We start from the raw sequence: 15,456 nt of genomic DNA on the forward strand, positions 1-15,456 counted from the left end.
AACAGCCACAATTGAGAGGGAGTCTACACATTCTGTTTTTTAGCTGTTTAGATGAATTTTCATGACTTTTCCTTTGTCTGGTAGATGTTTGTTTTTCTACATCGTTTAAGTAGGATTAATTCAAGCATTTCACACCTAGGACCCTCTGAAAGACAATTTTACATTTGAGTATATTTAAGTCCCTAGGTCCACCTCTTTCCTTCCTGCAACTGTAATAGCTCAGCTTCTCATACCCTCCTGTTGTGACTCTGGCCAAGTTCTCCCATCCCTCCTAGAACACAAGTGTACAATTTAGTCAACCCTAGTCCATAGGAACCAATCCTTATAGCTCAGAAATGTTATTACAGCTTCCAGAAAGGACCTCTCCAACATAGTCCCAAAGATCAATTTACTCTTTAAACTAATAAGCCCAATTCATTGGGGAAATCATGCACCATATATATTTTATTACCTAGCTGTAGGAGATATTCCTAAAAGGAAATGTGTCATAGAGCTACATACATGGTGACAAGTTCTGGGGGGGGGGGTGGTTTATCTTGTTGTTGTTGTTGTTTTGCTCAAGAGGAAATTGGTGTTTCTTGAAAAACTGGAGGGAGGGACAGCACTCTTACCACTCCTTACCAACCACCTTTGCTCTCTGGGTCTCCTTTGTCAGCTCAGTACTGGTAGAGAATTGCTGTTCACTGTCTACACCCATGGCAACCAGATCTGACCCATGTGTGTATGTGCCTTTGAGATGGAGGGGAAATAGGAGCCTCCCAAGTTCAGATCAGTTGCTTTGATTCCCATTTCCACTGTGGATTGGCTCATTTGTGCTTACTTCTCTCAATCATCCATTTTGGTTAGTGAACAGGTCACACAATGAAGAACTTCATATGGCCTGAAATGGTATGTAAATGTGTATGTGTGTTAATTAGGTAACTTAGAAATAGCACATCTGAAAAATAAACCAGCAAGAACCTGGCACTAATGTTCTGTAACTAGGTTTCCTATTGCCTTGAACAGCTATTATGTTCACTGGTGGCCAAATGAATTCAAAAGCAAAACATGTACAACACAGACTAATACAATCCTTTCCCAGGTTCCGGAGAGCAGCTTGTGGTGGCTCTGTTTCATCAAAGGAAGCTCTGGTCTGTTGCAAGAATGGCTTGCTCATTCTGGTGATGAATTAGCTGTATTAATGTGCCAGAAAAAAGCAGCGATATGGGGATAATTTCTATAAAACTTGATGTTTCATCCGAATGTCATTAACAGAGCCAAGAATTTTTGTCCTTGCTACTGTGAAATAACTCAGAGCCAGTGGTTGAGTTAATCACAGCTAATATTTTGTCCACATTTGAACAAAGCATCAGTTGATTTTCCTTCCTTTCTGCATAATAGTTTTTGAGAGAGACATTTTGTTTTTTCAGTTTGAAGATTTTTTAGTGAGGACAAGAGTATGGAATTACCAGATTAGAGATAAATTTTGAGATGCAGGGGATCAACAACTGTGCACATTTTGTAAAAAACTGGTTATTAAATACATATTGCAGGCCAACCACTGAGGCAGAGCTGTGGAGCCCCAATCCCAAGTCAGCCACTATCCAAGAGCCGAAAACCTGATTCCTTTCTGACTTGTCCATCCTCCAGCCATCTGGCTGACAGGGCCTTAGTGCTCTGGCCGGGTGTCAGGCCTGAGCCTCTGAAGTGGGAGAGCCAAGCTCAGGACATTGGACCACCAGAGACGTCCCAGCCCCACGTAGTATCAATCGGCGAGAGTTCTCCCAGAGATCTCCATCTCAATGCTAAAACTCAGCTCCACTCAACAACCAGCAGCTCCAGGGCTGGACACCCCATGCCAAACAACTAGCAAGACAAGAACACAACACCACGCATTAGCAGAGAGGCTGCCTAAAATCATAATAAGTTCACTGACACCCCCAAAACACACCACCGGACACGGTCCTGCCCACCAGAAAGACAAGATCCAGCCTCATCCACCAGAACACAGGCACCAGTCCCCTCCACCAGGAAGCACACACAACCTACTGAACCAATTGTACCCACTGTGGGCAGACACCAAAAACAACAGGAACTACAAACCTGCAGCTGGTGAAAAGGAGATCCCAAGCACAGTAAGTTAAGCAAAATGAGAAGACAGAGAAATACAAAGCAGATGAAGGAGTAAAGTAAAAATCCACCAGACTAAACAAATGAACAGGAAATAGGCAGTCTACCTGAAAAAGAATTCAGAGTAATGATAGTAAAGATGATCCAAAATCTTGGAAATAGAATAGAGAAAATATAAGAAACGTTTAACAAGGACCTAGAAGAACTAAAGAGCAAACAAACAATGATGAACAAGATAATAAATGAAATTAAAAATTCTATAGAAGGAATCAATAGCAGAATAACTGAGGCAGAAGAACAGATAAGTGACCTGGAAGATAAAATAGTGGAAGCAACTACCACAGAGTAGAATAAAGAAAAAAGAATGAAAAGAATTGAGGACAATCTCAGAGGCCTCTTGGACAACATTAAAAACACCAACATATGAATTATAGGGGTCCCAGAAGAAGAAGAAAAAAGAAAGGGACTGAGAAAATATTTGAAGAGATTATAGTTGAAAACTTCCCTAATATGGGAAAGGAAATAGTCAATCCAATCCAGGAAGCACAGAGAGTCCCATACAGGATAAATCCAAGGAGAAACATGCCAAGACACATATTAATCAAACTATCAAAGATTAAATACAAAGAAAACATATTAAAAGGAGCAAGGGAAAGGCAACAAATAACATACAAGGGAATCCCCATAAGGTTAACAGCTGATCTTTCAGCAAAAACTCTGCAAGCCACAAGGGAGTGGCAGGACATATTTAAGGTGATGAAAGGGAAAAAACCTGCAACCAAGATTACTCTACCCAGCAAGGATCTCATTCAGATATGATGGAGAAATTACAAACTTTACAGACAAGCAAAAGCTAAGAGAATTCAGCACCACCAAGCCAGCTTTACAACAAATGCTAAAGGAATTTCTCTAGGCAGAAAACACAAGAGAAGGAAAAGACCTACAATAACAAACCAAAAACAATTAAGAAACTGGTAATAGGAACATACATATTGATAATTACCTTAAATGTAAATGGATTAAATGCTCCAACCAAAAGGCATAGACTGGCTGAATGGATACAAAAACAAGACCGGTATATATGTTGTCTACAAGAGACCCCCTTCAGACCTAGGGACACATAGAGACTGAAAGTGAGGGGATGGAAAAACATATTCCATGCAAATAGAAAGCAAAAGGAAGCTGAAGTAGCAATTCTCATATCACACAAAATAGACTTTAAAATAAAGGCTATTACAAAAGACAAAGAAGGACACTACATAATGATCAAGGGATCAATCCAAGAAGAAGATATAACAATTGTAAATATTAATGCACCCAACATAGGAGCACCTCAATACATAAGGCAAATGCTAACAGCCATAAAAGGGGAAATCGACAGTAACACAATCAGAGTAGGGGACTTTAACACCCCACTTTCACCAATGGACAGATCATCCAAAATGAAAATAAATAAGGAAACACAAGGTTTAAATGACACATGACCTAACTGATATTTATAGAACATTCCATCCAAAAACAGAATACACTTTCTTCACATTTGCTCATGGAACATTCTCCAGGATAGATTATATCTTAGGTCAGAATCAAGCCTTGGTAAACTTCAGAAATTGAAATCATATCAAGTATCTTTTCTGACCATAACATTATGAAACTAGATATCAATTACAGGAAAAAAACTGTTAAAAATACAAACACATGGAGGCTAAACAATACACTATTAAATAACCAAGAGATCACTGAAGAAATCAAGGAGGGAATCAAAAAATACTTACAAAAAATTACAATGAAAACATGATGACCCAAAACCTATCGGATGCATCAAAAGCAGTTCTAAGCGGGAAGTTTATAGCAATACAATCCTACCTCAAGAAACAGGAAAAATCTCAAATAAACAACCTAAACTTACACCTTAAGCAATTAGAGAAAGAAGAACAAAAAACCCAAAGTTAGCAGAAGGAAAGAAATCATAAAACCAGATCAGAAGTAAATGAAAAAGAAGTGAAGGAAACAATAGTAAAGACCAATAAAACTAAAAGCTGGTCCTTAGGAAGATAAACAATATTGATAAAACATTAGCCAGACTCACCAAGAAAAAAAGGGAGAAGGCTCAAATCAAAGAATTAGAAATGAAAAAGGAGAAGTTACAGCTGACACTGCAGAAATACAATGGACCATGAGAGATTACTACAAGCAACTGTATGCCAATAAAACAGACAATCTGGAAGAAATGGACAAATTCTTAGAAATGCACAACCTGCCAAGACTGAATCAGGAAGAAATAGAAAATATGAACAGACCAATCACAAGCACTGAAATTGAAACTGTGATTAAAATCTTCCAACAACCAAAAGCCCAGGATCAGATGGCTTCACAGGCGAATTCTGTCAAACATTTAGAGGAGAGCTAACACCTATCCTCAAACTTTTCCAAAATATAGCAGAGGGAGGAACACTCCCAAACTCATTCTACAAGGCCACCATCACCCAGATACCAAAACCAGACAAGGTTGTCACAAAGAAAGAAAACTACAGGCCAATATCACTGATGAACATAGATGCAAAAATCCTCAACAAAATACTAGCAAACAGAATCCAACAGCACATGAAATGGATCATACACCATGATCAAGTGGGGTTTATTCCAGTAATGCAAGGATTCTTCAATATACGCAAATCAATCAATGTGATACACCATGTTAACAAACTGAAGGAGAAGAACCATATGATCATCTCAATAGATGCAGAGAAAGCTTTCGACAAAATTCAACACCCATTTATGATAAAAACCCTCCAGAAAGTAGGCACAGAGGGAACTTTCCTCAACATAATAAAGGCCATATATGACAAACCCACAGCCAACATCGTCCTCAATGGTGAAAAACTGAAAGCATTTCCACTAAGATCAGGAAAAAGACAAGGCTGCCCACTCTCACCACTATTATTCAACATAGTTTTGGAAGCTTTAGCCACAGCAATCAGAGAAGAAAAGGAAATAAAAGGAATCCAATTCGGAAAAGAAGAAGTAAAGCTGTCACTGTTTACAGATGACATGATACTATACATAGAGAATCCTAAAGATGCTACCAGAAAACTACTAGAGCTAATCAATGAATTTGGTAAAGTAGCAGGATACAAAATTAATGCACAGAAATCTCTTGCATTCCTATACACTAATGATGAAAAATCTGAAAGTGAAATCAAGAAAACACTCCCATTTACCATTGCAACAAAAAGAATAAAATACCTAGGAATAAACCTACCTAAGGAGACAAAAGACCTGTATGCAGAAAACTATAAGACACTGATGAAAGAAATTAAACACGATACAAACAGATGGAGAGATATACCATGTTCTTGGATTGGAAGAATCAACATTGTGAAAATGACTATACTACCCAAAGCAGTCTACAGATTCAATGCAATCCCTATCAAACTACCAATGGCAGTTTTCACAGAACTAGAACAAAAAATTTCACAATTTGTATGGAAACACAAAAGACCCCGAATAGCCAAAGCAATCTTGAGAAAGAAAAACGGAGCTGGAGGAATCAGGCTCCTGGACTTCAGACAATACTACAAAGGTACAGTAATCAGGACAGTATGGTACTGGCACAAGAACAGAAATATAGATCAATGGTATAGGATAGAAAGCCCAGAGATAAACCCACACACATATATTATCTTTGATCACCTTATTTTTGATAATGGAGGCAAGAATATACAATGGAGAAAAGACAGCCTCTTCAATAAGTGGTGCTGGGTAAAGTGGACAGCTACATGTAAAGGAATGAAATTAGAACATTCCCTAACACCATACACAAAAATAAATTCAAAATGGATTAAAGACCTAAATGTAAGGCCAGACACTATAAAACTCTTAGAGGAAAACATAGGCAGAACACACTATGACATAAATCACAGCAAGATCCATTTTGACCCACCTCCTAGAGAAATGGAAATAAAAACAAAAAGAAACAAATGGGACCTAATGAAACTTAAAAGCTTTTGCACAGCTTAGGAAACCATAAAAAAGACGAAAAGAAGGCCCTCAGAATGGAAGAAAATATTTGCAAATGAAACAACTGACAAAGGTTTAATCTCCAAAATATACAAGCAGCTCATGCAGCTCAAATCAAAAAAGCCAAACAACCCAATTCAAAAATGGGCAGAAAAAAAAAAAGGGCAGAAGACCAAAATAGACATTTCTCCAAAGAAGATATACTGATTGCCAACAAACACATGAAAGGATACTCAACATCACTAATCATTAGAGAAATGCAAATGAAAACTACAATGAGGTACCACCTCACATTGGTCAGAATAGCCATCATCAAAAAATCTACTAACAATAAATGCTGGAGAGGGTGTGGCGAAAAGGGAACCCTCTTGCTCTGCAGGGGGGAATGTAAATTGGTACAGCCGCTATGGAGAACAGTATGGAGGTTCCTTAAAAAACTAAAAATAGAACTATGACCGAGCAATCCCACTATTGGGCATATACCCTGAGAAAACCATAATTCAAGAAGAGTCATGTACCATAATGTTCATTGCAGCGCTATTTACAATAGCCAGGATATGAAAGAAACCTAAGTGTCCACTGACAGATGAATGGATAAAGAAGATGTGGCACATATATACAATGGAATATTAGCCATAAAAAGAAACGAAATTGAGTTATTTGTAGTGAGGTGGATGGACCTAGAGTCTGTCATACAGAGAGAAGTAAGTCAGAAAGAGGAAAACAAATACCGTATGCTAACACATATATATGGAATCAAAAAAAAAAAAAACTGGTTCTTAAGAACCTAGGGGCAGGACAGGAATAAAGACGCAGATGTAGAGAATGGACTTGAGGACATAGAGAGAGGGAAGGGTAAGCTGGGACGAAGTGAGAGAGTGGCATGGACATATATACATTACCAAATGTAAAATAGATAGCTAGTGGGAAGCAGCTGCATAGCACAGGGAGATCAGCTCGGTGCTTTGTGACCACCTAGAGGGGTGGGATAGGGAGGGTGGGAGGGAGATGCAAGAGGGAGGAGATATTGGGATATATGTATATGTAGAGCTGATTCACTTTGTTATACAGCAGAAACTAACAAAACATTGTAAAGCAATTATACTCCAATAAAGATGTTAAAAAAGAATACACATTCCATAGATACTGACCTTTAAAGCTGTAGTGTAGCAAGTCAGAAGCTATAAACATAGCCTTGCCTTTATTCTTTGGGAAGCAGTAGAAAATTGTGGTAAATATGCACACGAGGGCATCAGAATGATTCAGTTTTAACACTGCCTCCATCACTCTAGGTTATAATAGGAACTGAAGCTAATTGCTGGAGACTGCTTTATACCTCAATGTCCCATCAACAATGAGGGGTAAAGATACTTACCAACCTCACTGAGAAATTGAATGACATAATTTAAGTAAAGCTCCCAGCGCAAAGTAAGTATTCAACAAGTGGTAACCATACCTACTAGCTGCTTAACTATTAAATCAATGTAATACTTACACTTCAAGTGATAATGGAGCTTAGGCACCAAATCAGAGAAAAATAGTAACAATTTATCTTATTTGAATTAATGTTAACTCAAAGTGTTAATACACTAACTTTCTCCGTAATTCACACTGCCTTATCCATGTATACTTAGCAGATTATTAAAAACAACAAGACAACCAAACACCACTTAGTGCATCTGAGACAGCTGATGTATAGGAAGCTTTCTGATTGCATGATGATTTGACTATGGCAAGCTGACTCAGAGGTTGGTAAAACAACTCAGTGTTTGGGTATAGAACCTGATTTCTATTTTAAATATCAAAATCCTTTAGATCTCAGTTTCTTTACCAGCGAGGGTTTGAGACGGAGGGAGCAGGGAAGGCAATCACTTCCCTTCCTGCTTCTCCACTAAGTGGTGGAGCAAGGATTAAAAGAGGAATCTTTTAGACACCAAAATATGTGCACTTAAGTCCTGTACTACAACTGCTTCCCCATTAGGGATAAAGACTGGGCTGTGTCAGCAGTTCCCAGCCAGCGACACTCAAGAGAAGCAGGTGGTACAGGGGCAGAAGGTGTGGCCTCTTAGAACCCCCTGCCTGCATTTGAATCCAGCTCTGCCACGTGTGCCGTAAAACCTGCAAAAATTACTTAATCTCTCCAAGCCTGAGCTTCCTTACCTAGAAAGTGAGGATGGAAACAATACTTGTCCATAAATTCATAGGAGGGTTAAATATCTAATACATGCAATTTGCTTAGAACAGTGTCTCATTTATTATATTAAAAGCATATATCTTGATGGACATATGGGAAACATGCTAAGGTTTGGGGTTTTTTTCTTCATTTATTTGTTATTGAATCTGTGGGATTTTGTCTCATTTGCAACAGAGTTTTTACTCTGTCCTACAAAGCTGGGGATATACCTTTTATCTCTTATGCACTGACTACTTCAAACACTGCTCATGTATGTTTTTTTCTCTTATTTCACAGGGATTTCTGGGAATTAAAGGAGATATTTCAAAATTAAGCTATCCCTTCGTGAGGACTATGAGTGTTAGGTTATCTATCTTTGGGCCAATGATTCCAAAATCACTAAGCTTTAAAAAGTGAGTTGTCGGAACTGCAGTGTAAACTGCTGAGAACTATAAAATTGTAAGGTAAATGCTCACTCAAGGAAGTTGGATCTTATCATAGAGCTTGGCTTTAAAATCAGCATTTAAGGCAAACATTAAACATAGTTAAAATTACTCTTGAACATCTCTTAGAGCACAGGATAGTTCTGTTTGTCAGTAAATCCACTATAGTTACTTTTTATTTTCTTTCTTTCTTTCTTTTTTTTTTTTTTTTGCGGTACGCGGGCCTCTCACTGTTGTGGCCTCTCCCGTTGCAGAGCACAGGCTCCGGACCCGCAGGCTCAGCGGCCATGGCTCACGGGCCCAGCCGCTCCATGGCATGTGGGATCCACCCAGACCAGGGCACGAACCCGTGTCCCCTGCATCGGCAGGCGGAATCTCAACCACTGCGCCACCAGGGAAGCCCCACTATTGTCACTTTTTTCTCCAGCTTTGGAGCAGATGACATTTCTTCTGCTGAACACCAGATGAAGAAACTGACTTGTACTTAAGCCAGTTTTGTATGAAAAAAACATGCACAACATAAACCTAGCACTTTATATATACTATATCATTTACTCTTCACAGTGGTCTTATGAAGTATTAGTATGTATTCCTTTCTCACCTTCTAAGGACTGAGGCAAAGCAAATAACTGACTCCCCTGTGGTCTCTGGCAGGTGGGCTATGGAGCAGAATTTTGATCTCAGCTCACCGAAGCCCCTAATTTCCCTCCACATGCTCCCTCTGCCGAGAATAACTTTTGTACGACATTGAAGGATACAAATTGTCCTTTACTCTGCTCAAGCAAGACTGCTTAGCATCTATTAGAGGAAAGGTTGAGTTTAGAGCTTCATGCATTGAATGCAGAGTAGTTGGAGGAAGTCCAAAGACTAAGGAACCCGTTTGAAAATAGTCCCAATAGGGATGCAGTTTAAGAGTGGAAAGATATAAAGAGAGATAGGACATCACTGACTCTGCTGGGTTTTAGAGCCATAAATAAATTATGCAGGGAAGCCAGGGAAGAAGCATCCTGGCAGTCTGCGTGGCTTGGTTGCAGCCTTCCTTGAAGAGGGGCTGGATGGGGGTCTCCCAAGAGTCCTTTCCATCCACAGTTCTAGGAAACCACCCTGGACATCACTAATAAAAGGAGCAAAGCTAGAGAGATTTTGCCCACCAGCTAGTTACAGATACTACTCAGCTGATTCCTAGAATGCTTCTCTAAAGGGGAACCCGACATTACTGTCTTCTCATTTAATGATGGGGAAATGAGGCCCAGACACCAGATTCACGGGAAAAGTGACGGCTCCACAGGCACTTTTGCTGGAGAGGCGGCCCCAAGGGCACCGGCTCCACGGCCAACAGTGAGTATCCATGCCTACCCCTGGCCTAGAGGAAGCGCACAGGGCCCGGGGGCTGGGGCGTAATAGGGTGTAATCAGGAGAATGTTCCTGATGGCCGGTGCCATATACCTGTGGTCACCAGACCAGCCCATACCTCTGAATAAACAGGCCTGTGAAAGAGACCAATTACTCAAATCCCTGGTCCACAACAAAGTCAGATCCTTTCTTGTGGCCTTGCTCTTTCTAAAGGGTTCTTTTTCTTGTAATGGCTTTTTTTCCTGATTATACATACAATATAGTTAATACAGAAAAGGAAAAAACCGAAAAGTGTATAAAATAAGATAAACAATATAGAGAAGATCAGATAAACAACGAGGTCCTACTGTATAGCACGGGGAACTATATTCAGTATCCTGTAATACACCATAATGGAAAAGAATATTAAAAAGAATATGTATATGTATGTATAACTGAATCACTTTGCTGTACACCAGAAACTAACACAACATTGTAAATCAACTATACTTCAATTTAAAAAAAAGAAGGGATTTCCCTGGTGGTCCAGTGGTAAAGAATCCACCTTACGGTGCAGGGGACGCGGGTTCGATCCCTGGTCAGGGAACTAGGATCCCACATGCCGCAGGGCAGCTGGACCTGCGGGCCACAACTACTGAGCTCGCGTGCCTCAACTAGAGAACCTGCATGCTGCAAACTACAGAGCCCACGCACCCTGGAGTCTGCGTGCCACAACTAGAGAAGAGAAAACCTGCACACCAGAATTAGAGAAGCCCACGTGCCACAACGAAAGATCCCGCATGCCTCAATGAAGATTCTGCGTGCCGCAACTAAGACCCGACACAGCCATAAATAAATAATAAATGTTTAAAAGATCATGTATTTACTATATAGTATATCTTTTCCTTATAAAACTCAGCTATATAATAGTCTATGATATGGATAATAGTAACAATAATAATGAGATAGCTTATGTGCCAAATGCTGTGCTAAGGACTTAATTTGCATCATCGCACTTATTGAAAGCAATCCGGACAGGAATTACTTGATACTTCCTCCAGGTCCAATCCAGTATGGCACTTTTTTTTTATAAATTTTAAAATTTATTTATATATTTATTTTATTTATTTGGCTGCGTTGGGTCTTCGTTGCTGTGCGTGGGCTTTCTCTAGTTGCGGCAAGCAGGGGCTACTCTTCATTGAGATGTGTGGGCTTCTTATTGCGTTGCCTTCTCTTGTTGTGAAGCATGGGCTCTAGGTGCACGGGCTTCAGTAGTTGTGGCATGCGGACTCGGCAGTTGTGGCTTGCGGGCTCTAGAGCGCAGGCTCAGTAGTTGTGGCGCATGGGCTTAGTTGCTCCACGGCATGTGGGATCTTCCCGGACCAGGGCTTAAACCCGTGTCCCCTGCATTGGCAGGTGGATTCTTAACTACTGCGCCACCAGGGAAGTCCCCAGTATGGTACTTTTAAAGAGTCAGATATTTTATTTTCGCTTTCTTTAAAAAAAAAAAAAAAAAAAGCTAAAAAATCTAATGATTCAGGAACATCAAAATCAGCTAGATCATCTTTTCTTTTTTAAATATTTAGTTAGTTAGTTAGTTGTGCCGGGTCTTAGTTGTGGCATGCGGGATCTTCGTTGCGACACGAGGGGTCTTTAGTTGCGGCATGTGGGCTCTTAGTTGCAGCATGCAGGATCTAGTTCCCTGACCAGGGAACAAACCCGGCCCCCCTGCATTGGGAGCGTGGAGTCTTAACAACTGGACCACCAGGGAAGTCCCTCAGCTAGATCATCTTATCATCTTGATTACAGCCCCAGAGGTATGGTTAATATTAAAACCTAAGAAGAACTTACAAAAATTAACATGAATGATAAGCCTCTAGATTTATAAGGCCCCTGTGGGCTCTGTTAATCTGAAAATTCAACAATGGCCTACCACACCTCATCACCAGGCTAATGGTAAAATTATGTGTCAACTTTTAGAACTGTTTAGAGTTTGTGCTTAAGCCACACTTCATTTTGATGACCTTCTGTAAAGGTCTACTAACCTTTTTAGTTCTGTAATTTTCAGGCTTCTAACTTATTAAAGATGATACTGATATAAACATTCTACTAAGCTTTATGAAAGACATAATTTTAAAAGACCAACACATCTAAACAATAAAGTTCTCACCTACAATTTCTTAATAGAATTGTGTTTAGAATGTAGTATAATATTAAAAAATAGTCAATACAAAATGCAAAGTCCTTACAGAGGAATCTACACTTCTATCCTCGTTTTCTCTTCACTTTAGTTGGTTTGTGTTTCTACGTTTCAGCAACTTTCCATTTTTCTCCTAACTCTGAACACTAATTCTCCCTTCTGGAACCCAGAGATAATTTGTGATTTAAAAATCCTCTAAGGAACAGAGTAATGGTTACCAGAGGGGAAGAGGTAGGGGGAGGGTGAAATGGGTAAAGGGGGTCAGCTATGGTGATGAGCTATGCAGAGAGTATGCAGAAGTAGAAATATAACGTTGTACACGTGAAACTTAAATAATGTTATAAACCAATGTTATCTCAATAATAAACACATACTTATATACATAAATATTAAGAAAATAAATAAATAAAAATCCTTTAAGGCTACTGAATTTTAAAATGTGCTTTCTTAACTAAAATCTTAGCAAAAACAAGCCCTAACATAGGGCTTACTATTGTGAGATACTTTTACATAATATATTTTTCTCTTTGCATTGTGCCTCAATTCCAACTATTACCTATTAGGCAGAAAATGAGACATGTCCTATTCACTAATCCCATACATTAAAGCAACTATATCAAGTCACTTGAATCCCATATTTAAAAATATGAGATGTAGGCAGAATACATTTAAAGGCTAATCTACTTTTTTCCTGAGTATATTTTCCCGGTACATATGGCTATGTACCATAGAGCCATAATGAAGGCTTTGCACCCATTTGTGCCTGGAACTAACTGTGCCTGGCACATGGTGGCACTTCATAAATATCTGTTGAATGAATGAATTTGCAACCAATGAAGTGATTTGAGGAGCACAGAGAGAAAAGGGTAACTCTGGTCTCTGCCCCCTACCATGAACCAAGCCAAGAAAACCTCAGTCCCTCCCAGGTCCCATAAACGGCAGGGTCACCCCACTCATTTGGTTCTTGGCCTCAAAGCTTGGCTGTGGCTGAGTTTTTCTGATGGAGCAGAGTGAGGCCTCTTCACAAATGCTGACTTGGATCTCAAATGCTGACCTTCATATTTTTTCTAAGAACCTCTTTTACACAAAGTAGAGAAGTAGCTGTTAGATAACAGTTAGCTCTCCATCCCATTTCCTAAGAGAGAACAACTGCTTACATGGACCAGACATTAAGATCTGTGTTCCAGTTACAACTACTCATGTGGCAACACCCTCTTTATAGGATGCACAGAAGAATATTCTCTTTGCATGGTCTTGATATTATAAAAAGAGTTTAATTGTACACTTGCATATTTGAATTGCATCTTTGATGAGTGAATATTTAAATAAATTTCTTTATTATTGGTTATTCTTCATTTGTAATCTTCCCCATTTTTATTTACTTTACAATTAATTTTTTATTGAGATATAATTGACTACAAATACTTTTTTATTTGATCAGGTGGAATGGGAATATTTCATAGTCAGTTATTGCTCATTTGTTTATACATCCGTGTTTACCTTTCTTTAATCAGCTCCATAACGATATTGCCTAGATCTAACTGTAATTTTTATATCAATCAGCTTTATTTACCATTTGAAAAATAACTGTTGTTTAGCTACATACTGAATTTCTTGAATTTAGGTCTTGTTCAGAACAAAATTTATTTAAGAACAATGATGCTATACTTTTGATGATGTAAAAATTTAGGTATTATTGTTTCCAAAACATTCAGTACTCTATCCTAACCTAAATCTTCTGCCTTCTGCCCTACGTAATATAAGGATATATCCTGGGATGAGGACTGAAACTTTGAAAACTGTCTGGGCCTCACACAGAAGTTCATGGTCCATCTTTCGGGAAATATCTCAAGGTGGATGTTCAGAAGCAGTGAAATTCTAAACTAACCAGAGGCTCTCCTAATATCAGTGTTCGCTAAACTCATAAGGATTTTGAATGCCTCAGAGATCCCCCAATCTACTCCAAGCAGCTATTCCTGCTGTTAAACAAAGACTAAGGTCTTCTGGGTGGATAAAGGTGCAAACTTCTTCCCCAAGATGTGACCTTCACCTAAAACCTGGGAGCTCTCCAATCTCTCAAGGGCATGTTCAAATGGAGACAACCCACAAAGCTTTGGGAAAGCAGAGGAAAAAAGCCAAATACAAACTAAAGAACAACCTAGACACACCACATAGCACTTATTGCAGACAGCAACAGAGATGACAGGTTTTTCTTGGGTGCTGATGGAGATCTAGCCAAGACAGGTACTCTGCTGGACTGCACCTCAAGAGGTTTCCTAATTCCCCTGTCAAATCACCAGCCCAGGTCCTGCTGCCCTAAGGCCTGCTGGGATCCTATCCACCGAAAAACACTGGCATTTTCAGTTCTGGAAGCAGTTCTGACAGCTTTGATTCTGCCACGTGCACAGAAAAGAGAAGCACAAAGATTTTCCATGAGAAGATTGCAGGAAGAGTAAGGAGGTAGAGTCTAGACAACTCTAAGAAGTGCTTTGACCTAAAACTGTGTAATGTACTTTTTCTTTTTTTAACTTATTTTTACTTTTTTATTGTGATATAATTCACATACCATAACATTTACCCTCCTAAAACGTACAGGTCAGTGTTTTTTTTTTTTTACCATATTCACAATGCTGAATCACCATTATCTAATTCCAGATCATTTCATTGCTCCAAAAAGGAAAGGCAAATATGTGGCCTTTTGTGTTTGGCTTCTTAGCATAATGGTTTCAAGTTTCATCCATGTTATTCCATGTATAAGCACTTCATTCCTTTTTATGGCTGAACAATATTCCACTGTATGGATTTACCAGATTTTGTTTACCCATTCATCAGTTGACGGACATTTGGGTTGTTTCCACTTCTTGGCTATTAGGAATAATGCTCCTGACCATTCAGGGCTTAGTTGCTCTGCATGTGGAGGGAAAACATGTTGCTCACGGCTGGGCCCGTGAGCCATGGCCGCTGAGCCTGCACGTCCGGAGCCTGTGCTCCGCAACGGGAGAGGCCACAACAGTGAGAGGCCCACGTACCACAAAAAAAAAAAAAGGAAAGAAAGAAATGCAGTAATGCAGTTGGAAGTCCCAGAGAGCCCTCGACCTGTGGCTGATGCATCGGGCACCACTTCATTAGTTTTTGTCTCATGAAGACTTTGCAGTGAAGATCAAGGCAGGGACATGTAT

This window comes from Phocoena sinus, chromosome 12 (assembly GCF_008692025.1).
Source record: "Phocoena sinus isolate mPhoSin1 chromosome 12, mPhoSin1.pri, whole genome shotgun sequence".
In the NCBI taxonomy this organism is placed as follows: domain Eukaryota; kingdom Metazoa; phylum Chordata; class Mammalia; order Artiodactyla; family Phocoenidae; genus Phocoena; species Phocoena sinus.